Source organism: Fukomys damarensis, unplaced genomic scaffold, assembly GCF_012274545.1.
Source record: "Fukomys damarensis isolate Sample0158 unplaced genomic scaffold, DMR_v1.0_HiC HiC_scaffold_8, whole genome shotgun sequence".
NCBI classification, from domain to species: Eukaryota; Metazoa; Chordata; class Mammalia; order Rodentia; family Bathyergidae; genus Fukomys; species Fukomys damarensis.
This window is the reverse complement of record NW_022900920.1, coordinates 21,065,390-21,074,719: the sequence shown is the minus strand read 5'-3', so window position 1 is coordinate 21,074,719 and position 9,330 is coordinate 21,065,390. Positions and strand designations below refer to the sequence as shown.

The window sequence follows — 9,330 nt, the reverse complement described above, 5'->3', positions numbered from 1 at the left end:
AGAGAGAGAGAGAGAGAGAGAGAGATGCTCATATTTACATAACAAATAAAAACACAGAAAATAAGTGCATACACACCCAACACACATATATGTATGTATGTATGTGTATATATATATATATACGCACACACACACACACACACACACACGATAGAGAAATGTAGTGAATGTTTACATTTTTTAAATATATTACAGTAAAAGATACATAGCTAAGACTGATGAGATAAGTGTGTTTGAAATGAGGGTGGAGTATTTTGATGGTAATTAATGGCAGTGTCATACTGTAACACACTTTTTAATTTAAATATTCTATTTTTATTTACACACACAAAGTGAACATATAAAAAACATGTGAGAAAAACATGTAAGATAAACATCATTTAAGTGAACCCAGGTTTTTGGGGACCGGAAGCTTTTTTTTTTGTGAGTTTATTGGTACATTTAGGGATACAGTACAGTTACATTCATTGTTGGGATCATGTACCTTTACTTGGCAAGTCTTGATTCTCATTTTTTTCCCCTTACCTCTTTTTAATCATATGAGACTCTCTTTAAGAAAAAAAAATGCAGTTTCAAACAGGAAAATGTGATGTATTTATAGCTCGATATGCTACAGCATTAAGTACATTCCTGACAGGAGTACATTTTCAATTTGAGTAGGTATGAGTGAGAATAGAATAATTTTCTTCTATCTAATTTGCCACATTTTAGGATTTGAGTTTTTTCCACAGACTAGCTTCCGGCTCTGTACATTTTAAACTGTGTTTCTCCTGTAATATCCAAAAACACAGGGTGTGAGCACACTAATCTAGACCTAGTCTTCTGTGACTTCCGATCCAGTGCCTTTACGAGGGTCCGGGAAGCCACACCACAATGTTCCTCTGAGACCTTCAGCAGTAATTTAACAATAAACAGAAATCACTGGAGCTCCATGAAAATATTTTTTGAAAGCCAAACTGAATGTATCCCCAGACTCAACTTTCCCTTAGCCAGATGCTCGCAGATCTGAGACCTGTCCAAGCCTTCTTCACAGAGAGGGAAGTGAAGGGAAGGAAAGGCCAGAGTGGGACCACTTTGGCCACTGCAGCTAAAAATCTCTTACTATTGCAAATTTTACAAACTTTTTACAAGACCATATAATCAGTTCAACTCTTCGCTGGGGCCTCTCCTACCGTGTGTGGGAAGGAGAGGTAGAATCTTAAGCTTCATGAGTCTTACACTAAATCCATCCCAGGGGATCTGGAGATCTGAGGGGTGAGGTGGGAGAGGAGGGGAGGAGAGGGAGGGAAGGAGAAAGGGAGGAGAGAGAGAGGGAGAGAGAGAGAGAGAGAGAGAGAGAGAGAGAGAGATGGAGGAAGTAGGGAAACAGAGACAGAGAGAGGCAGACAGACAGATATCAGATGCAAGCCTGGCAAAATGTTGAGGTTAGATAAAGTTGGATCTGTGGATATTTGAACGCATGTTTATATTGTTTACACTTGTGTGTATATTTGAAATATTCTATTAAAAGATAGAGAACATGCTTGGTGTGCTTGCATCCTGAGGTCTCCGGGGACTTGCCTGGGGGAGATCTGCCAAAAGGGCTTGCAGAGAGCTTCCTGGCCCCGGCAGGGAGGAACACCCGCTAGCTCCTTTGGCAACTGACAGTCACCAAAGGTCAAGTATCTGTGAGGCCCGTGGAAGCTGCAGGGTCATGCCGCACACGGCATCTAAAAATGCATGTGGTGACGCACCCTTTCTTCCAAAAGAGACCAGCTTATGCCCCTTCTGTCGATTCCCCACAGAAAAGGCTACCTGTCTTAGCAAGACAAAAGAAATCACTAGCACCAAGCGTGACTCTGCCAGCACATGTCACTCCGCGTCGGCTGGCGCATGTCAAAGAATGACACAAAAAGCTGCCACCTGCCACCCTCTCACAGAGCACATCAAACTTCTTTTTGTAAAACACTTCAACAGCAGCCAATAAAGAACTTCCTTTATGAACCACGATGCCGCATCTGTGAATGAGGGAGAGCTGAGATCTCTTTCCTAGAATTGTAGACAACGGAGGAGGTAGCAACGCTACAAAGATCTCCTGTTAAAAATAGACCCTCCACTGTTCCACCTACAAGCTCGCCTCCCGTGATATCCGTTCCTGAGGACACCACGGGAGGTGTCGAAAAGCCACAGGCAGCCTTCTTTAGAATATGAGGTTTAACAATTTCTGCCTAAAATGAAAGATAGGAGAAGTGAGAGCAGGAATGGTTTCACTGTGCTTTTCATCTAGTATGGTAAAAAAAGAACATGATTTACACGGGAGGTGGGGCAGGATTTGCCCTTTATCTTCCGGTGTCACCTCAGAACTCTTTAAAATAATTGTTAAAAATTACAAAACTTTGGGCTCAAACAAGACCTCAGAGGTAATCTACTCCAATGGGCTAATTTAAAGGTGAGGAAAAGCAGCAGGGCACCTGAGAGCCCACAACCAGCTAATGGCAGTCAGGAGAAGAACCCAAATCTTCCCACAGCCAGTAAACACTAGTCGTGCCCAGTGGTCAAGGGCAGCGCCACTTAGCCAGATCCCTGGGCTGCACCCCAACTCTGACCTCTAAAGCCATGTGACTTTGGCAAGTTACTTTACAGCAGTGCCTCCACCTCCTCAACTGTTCAATGGTGTTGGAAATAATAGTATAAATCTCCTTCAAAGGTTGTTTGCAGGACTAAAGTAAAGCCATGTGACTTTGGCAAGTTACTTTACAGCAGTGCCTCCACCTCCTCAACTGTTCAATGGGGATTGGAAATAATAGTATAAATCTCCTTCGAAGGTTGTTTGCAGGACTAAAAGAGATGATATAATGCCTAGCACACGGAACACGCTAGTGGTGTTGGTTGCTGATAGTTTTATCACTAACCAGTCACTCTCTTGCCTCTCTACCCTGCCAAGACTCCCTCCTCACAAGGCTGTTCCAGAAAAAGCTCTACAAGGGGGTACATATCAACAGCTTGTAAATATAAAATGGCTATTTCCACAGGATGGCATCTGTAAAATAACTAGCTTTGATTTTAAGAAAAAGAATCATTAAGTAGGAAGAGTAAGCATATTCCAGGGCATGGGGAGAAGGGGGAAAGGAGAAAGAGAAGCAAGGAGAGCAGCAATGGAGAGAATGAGACTGATGCATCTGTGCTCTTGACGGGACCCGTGTTGAACTTCATTTCAAACGCCTTATTTTTAAGGAAATAGATTATAACAGGACATAGCGGTGCTAAAGACTTAGGCTCACATGTAGACAAGGGATGCCTGGGCACTGTCAACATGCATGTACCCCATAAGCCTGCGGGGGTCACCAGGAAATCTGTGGACCAGCTACCTTCAACTTAGCCACATCTTTAAGATGTGCTTCCAGAACATTCCTGTAAGACAGAGTCACTGCTGTACTGGAGAAGTTATAGCAAATTAATAAAGGTCTGACATGCTTGAGAATACTTGGCATATAACAGTGAAGTCATTACTCTTTATCTCATTGGATTCCAAGAAAGCAAGAAATAGCAGCACATTAAAAAAAAAACTTTCATAACAGTTGATTAGAAAATATGTCCTGCGGAAAATCAAGCTCTCATCCTATTTTGCACATTAAAAATCCAAATATGTTAGAGAAAAAAGGATTTTTTAGCCCCCCACAGCTTTAAGACAAAGGATCACATTAATAAGATACAACTTAGATTTGCATATTTTAATAAGCCAGGGATCAAAGGGAACACATAGCTGAAGGGGTGTTAAGCTGCGTGCACGCAAACTGCTCACTCCACGCTGGAGAAAGGGAATATCTTCCCCTGCAAAAAGACACCTATGATTACAGAAATATAAAAGTATTCTTTTCTTGATATATCATTACCACTTAAAAATTTCTAAGCATTTCAAATCGATCCAGGTAGATTTCACCCACTAATCTGCCTAATGGTTTGAGTTTGCCCTAACAATACATATTCCAGCACGGTAAATGAAAGTATTGATAGAATTAATTTAGGACTTCTTTTATGTACCTTTCTAGTTATATAAAAACAAGTCATTAGTCCCTTAATTCCTAGGGCTGGGCAACATATGAGTGTGGTTTACTTATTATTAAAAATAAACCCTCTGTTATTTCAACCTTGAAATCGGGACCTCAGGGCCGGGGCAGAAGCCCCCTGTCTTAACATGTTCCCACACTGCTCTCCCAGAATCACTTTGGGGGTCAGGAAGGTACAGTTACACCTTCCTGGTGGTTAGTCATTGTATTATTTAATAACTGCTGAGTGCTTACATATCCAGTATAGTATCAACTAAGCACCCCATGTGCATTATCTTACTCTGTTTGCTCCACTTTAAAAATGACGGTACAGGGGCCCAGAAAGTCGAAGTGGTGGGGCTAGAGCTTCTATTTAGGCAGAGGAATACCCGAGCATGACCTGTGGGGCTGCTAAATTCCCAATGGACTAGTTACTCCTCTCCTCCTCACTTGTTTCCTCAAACCTGGCTCACCACGTCTAAGCCACCTCAATGATGGCACGAGGTCTAGACGGCTCTTCTGCCTTCCACCTTGATAAAAACTTCTGCTCACCTCCTTAGCTGTCCAGCTGCCCCACTGCTCTTCATTAAAGAAGAGCCCTACTGTACAGTATTTCCTTCCAGATCAGGTTGGCCTCCCTCCCTATGGATGTTCTTACCCAATGTGGCAACTTGTAGTTGAGGGACCTGGAAAGGTCTCCGAAGAGTTGCACAGTGCCTGCCCTTCTTGGTGTCTGCACAGCCCACAGCTCCCTGAGAACTGTTTCACATCCCCAGGGAGGACTCTGCCAGCCACATCTGATGAAGCTTGGGACAATCATTCGCATCAAACCAATACTGTCTCTGGGAAACCTAGTGTGGATCTTCTCTACGGATTGCTTAATCCTAGAATAGATATCCAGCCTTATAAGTCCCAGATGTGCCTTCTGCTCTTCAGTTTCCATGGACACACCTGAATTCTTATTCCTCTTTCTGAATTAGGTAAGTTGAATCTGTTTCTATTATCCTTACCCAAGAGACTGCTGACCATGAAATACTCTAAGAGAAGCCCTGGTAGTTTTTATTACTGCACTGATGATAGGAGGAAGCCCCTAGGAAGGATGTTAGGAACTTCCACACCCATTAGAAGCCCAACTAGTGAAAGACAGCCACTATCTCATAACCATGAACTCCTCCCTTGGAGAGAGGTCACCAGTGATCATTAGTATGAGACTGCAGCAGGAAACTCTGTCACTTGTTAAAAGGGATTTAAGGGAAGACTTGTATAGAAACAATGGAGCCTCTTGGAAATGACAGCCTGTAATATAAACTCCCACCCAATAAGAAGGGAAGAGGGCCCATCTGCAATTTGGAAATGACATTCAAGGGAGCCGAGAAAATGGACATGGTGGCTATTAAGGGAAGAAGGCAGGAAGATATACACAATATGAGAGAGACCCGGCAGACTCTTGGTATTAAAATCCAGGTTGGACTGAAGCTAAGAACAAATGCTCATTTGTTTACTGAACTTTTATATAAATGTGTTCCAGAAATGAAGCCTAAATTTTAGGTTCCAATAGGGGAAAGAAGCAAAGCAAACAAAGCAAGTACATAAACCAGATTTGTTATACAGAAGGGAATAACAACATGGTAGCAAGGAGAGTGGATGCTACAGCTCTACTCTAGAGAGCCAGGTCAGGGAGAAGGGCTACGGGTATCAGCCGAACCTGGGGCCAGGGAAAGGCTGGAAAGTTTGGAGAAATGAGCAAGGGGGCTCTTGCGTCTGGTGAACAACGTGTGAGGTGGAAACAGTAGGAAAAAAGAAGGGACAGGCTGCCGAGGGCCAGATCATGCACAGACTCAACAGCAGGGATAAGAGGTTGGATATTATTTTTTAAGTGCAACAGTAAATCCTTTGAGGGTTCTAAATGGAGAAGTGACACCACCCGGTTCATGCTTTAACGGGCCACTGCATCTGCTGGGCGGAGAATGGATGGGTGTGGTGGTGTCAGGTTGTCTTGAAGAGGAAGTGGGAATAACAGTGTGGAGCCTACACTACCAGCCAGCACCCTCTGCTGTGTAATCATTGTTTAAAATGGTCGCCAAAAGGTACCTCCTAAGCAGCACATCTACTGCTGCAGTGTTCAGGAGTCTGCAGCAAGCCTCAAGGCACAGACTTTTATTTTTTGTGCGATTCTGAAAATCCCACACATTTGCAACTCTAATCACAAGTCGAAGCTGTATTGTGGACTCCTTAACATAATTTAGATTTATTTAAATATGTACTGCACTAGATTCACCAAACTAATGACATTTTAATATTCAGCAAGTAATTAGTGTTTGTTAGAAAAAAGGAAATTTTATCGAGCACTGGACTATGTGTCAACTCTGGAGTCAGTGCACTATAAACTTGGTTTTATTTAATGGTTAATACAACCATCCATTCATGCATCTGTCCACCCATCCAAAAAGAAAGTACTTGTGATGCTTCTGCCTTCTGTGTCATTCTACAAATAAAAAAAAAAAAAGAGGTCCAGGACAGTGAAGTGATGTGTTTAACACTGCAAAGCAAGTTATCTGTGGAGTTTGAGAACCAGAAGGCCAAGTCCAGAAGCTGAACACAAAGGTTCTCAGAAAATGCCAAGACAAGATGGGTCAGGGCACTGCTGCACTCCCACCAAAGCCTCTTCCAGAGACCCCAGGAACTCTGAAGGCAACAGCAAGCTTCTACAAATGAGGACAAGGAGACATGAGAAGCGAGACCTCCTGTGAATACCAGGGTCAGGGTCAGGGTCAGACTGGCCTTCCTAGAGCAACAGGCTTTATCAAATACAACCCACAGCAACAAGCCCAGAGCTCCTGCCAGGGTGGGTGGGACCTGCTGCTTAGAAAAATACTCAAACCTCCATCCCCTCAAGACACTACTTAGGATGGCTTCCATGTATTGCAGAGTTGTTATAGAAGTAGTAATTCTACTAACAGAAATAATACGGCTTCTAGAAAATGGAAAACTATACAGTGGGACCTCTTAAGACTTGTGTTCTGCATCTTTGGATTCAACCACTAGCATGGAAAATATTGGAAAAAACTGCATCTGTACCAAACATATAAGCTTCTTTATCTTGTCATTATCCCCTAAACAGAACAGTGTAACAACTACTTACACCGTATTGAGTATTACAAGTATCTAGAGAGGATTTAAAGTATACAAGAGGGTATGTGTTGGTTTTATGTGAACACTATGTCATTTTACGTAAAACCCTCAGCTTCGAGTACGCATGGGGGAGTTCCTGAAACTGAGGCTGAGAGGCCAGTGTGTTGATGATCTACACAACAGTAGGCAAAGATTCCTCAAACAAAACGAAAAGATTACTGAACATATGGGAAAACTCATTAATCTAACTAAACAAACAAACTTCTGTTCATCAAATGATAGAATTTAAAAGGCAAGCTACTGTGTAGGAGGAGATATTTGTAAGACATTTATCTGACAAAGGCCTTGCATCCAGATTTTACACGCTCTCTATGAATCAATCAAAAAAGGAAAAAGCAACCCAGTAGAACAGTAAGCAAAACACTCACACGTGCATTTTACAAAAGAAAACATTCAAATGGCAAAAAAAAAAAGGAAAGGTGCTTAACATCATTAGTCATCAGGGGAAGGCAATATGAAACCATAATGAGGCACCACTACACACCCACTGAGACGGCTATGAAGAAGAGAGGAAATGAAAACAAACATGACTGAGGACAGGAAATGTCCAGCACACTCATATTCTGCTGGGAAAATGTCAATTGGACAATCACTTCAGAAAATTAAACTCTTTGGTAGTTCTAAAGCTGAACAGAACAAGGAACTCAGCAACTGTAGTCCACTGAAATCTATATATGTGTTCACCAAAAGGCATATACTGGAATTTTTATTGCTACCTTATTCATAGTGCCAAACTAGATATAATCAATGGTCCAACAATCGTAGAGTAGATAAATTGCAATTTTTTTTGTGTGATGTGGTGGAATAATATACAGCAATGAAAATCAAACTACTGTTACATACAACAATATAGATGAGTCTCTTGAACATAATAATGTTAAAGAAAGAAAGCCAGTCTCAAAAAGCACATACTATATGATTCTGCCTATATAATGTTCAAACAAGCAAGCCTAATCTATACTGATAGCAGAATGGAGACTACCTTTGGGGCTCAGTGACTAGAAAGCAGAAGGAGAAGGCTTCTGAATCCTGGCAATGTCTTATCTCTTGATTAAGATGCCTTTGATTACCTACCTATATACGCGTGACTTGCTCATTATCTCTGAAGGTCAATGAAAGTTAATTTTAAAAAATAATGAATTCCGGATACCTTCAGCACAAGCACTTGCTGAGCACCTAGGGTACAAGGTCCCAGGCTGGAGCTGAGAAGATGGAGCTGCATCTGTGCTTACAGCCCGGACCCTGCCCGAGGCAGCCACTGAGCTTGGAAATCCTTGACCTCTGCGCCCTTGACCACTGCCAAGGGTTCCGTGGGAAGCAGCTCACACACAGGAGAGGCCTGATTCAGAGTGATCCTGCTAGGAGTTCTTCAGAAAACACAATTAACTGTCCCCAGCCTTATCTCCTTTCTAGAGTGGGTATTTACGTGTGAGATATATTAAAACCACAGCACTTGCCATTTTCAGTTCCATTTAAAAAATACCACTAGTGTTAGTAGCATCTCAGAACTTTTATGTGTCATTATCTTATTTCATCTTCATAGCAACCTTATGAGATATGTATTATTCTTCCCCTATTAAAAATAGAGAAATAAGTTTAAAATGGGTAAAATCTCTTGCCCAAGGTCATGAAGCTGATGACTGGCAGAGCAAAGTGGATCAAAACCAATGTTTTGGGTCCCTATACCTTTTACACTTGATCTCAGCCAAAAGGCTGAGAAGTGATTGCCTACACTTTTAACAATGACAGTGTTCATCTAAACAGAAGGTTTCAAGTTCTTCTAAATCTTTCATTATCTAGTGAAGGGAGGGAGAGACAAGCAACAAACGCTACCTGCCCACTTGATTTGCACTCGTACTGTGCTCATGGGCTGTCCCAATTTGAGAGTGATCTGCTTCAAACCATATAGAGAGAGAAAGGGAGAGGGGCTGAGAAAACAAAGAACTGCCTCGTAGAGTGCAGAAACTGCCAACCATTAATGGACTAAAAATTACAGAATATGTCTTTATATGTTGCCGAGCAACTTTTATCCTTCAAGCATGGTCAGGTTTAGCAAAGCACGGTAACAAAAGCAAAACTAAAAAAGCCATGTGCTCAGAAAATGAGGAGAACA

General features: G+C 42.0%; 1 protein-coding gene and 1 pseudogene across 4 annotated transcripts in view; both read right to left on the bottom strand.

Annotated features, from left to right (window-relative positions):
* Gfra1 (GDNF family receptor alpha 1) overlaps positions 1-9,330 on the bottom strand; it is a 200,335-nt gene that overhangs the window by 78,392 nt on the left and 112,613 nt on the right. The window lies entirely within an intron of this gene.
* Positions 8,775-8,942, bottom strand: LOC117285330 (annotated as a pseudogene).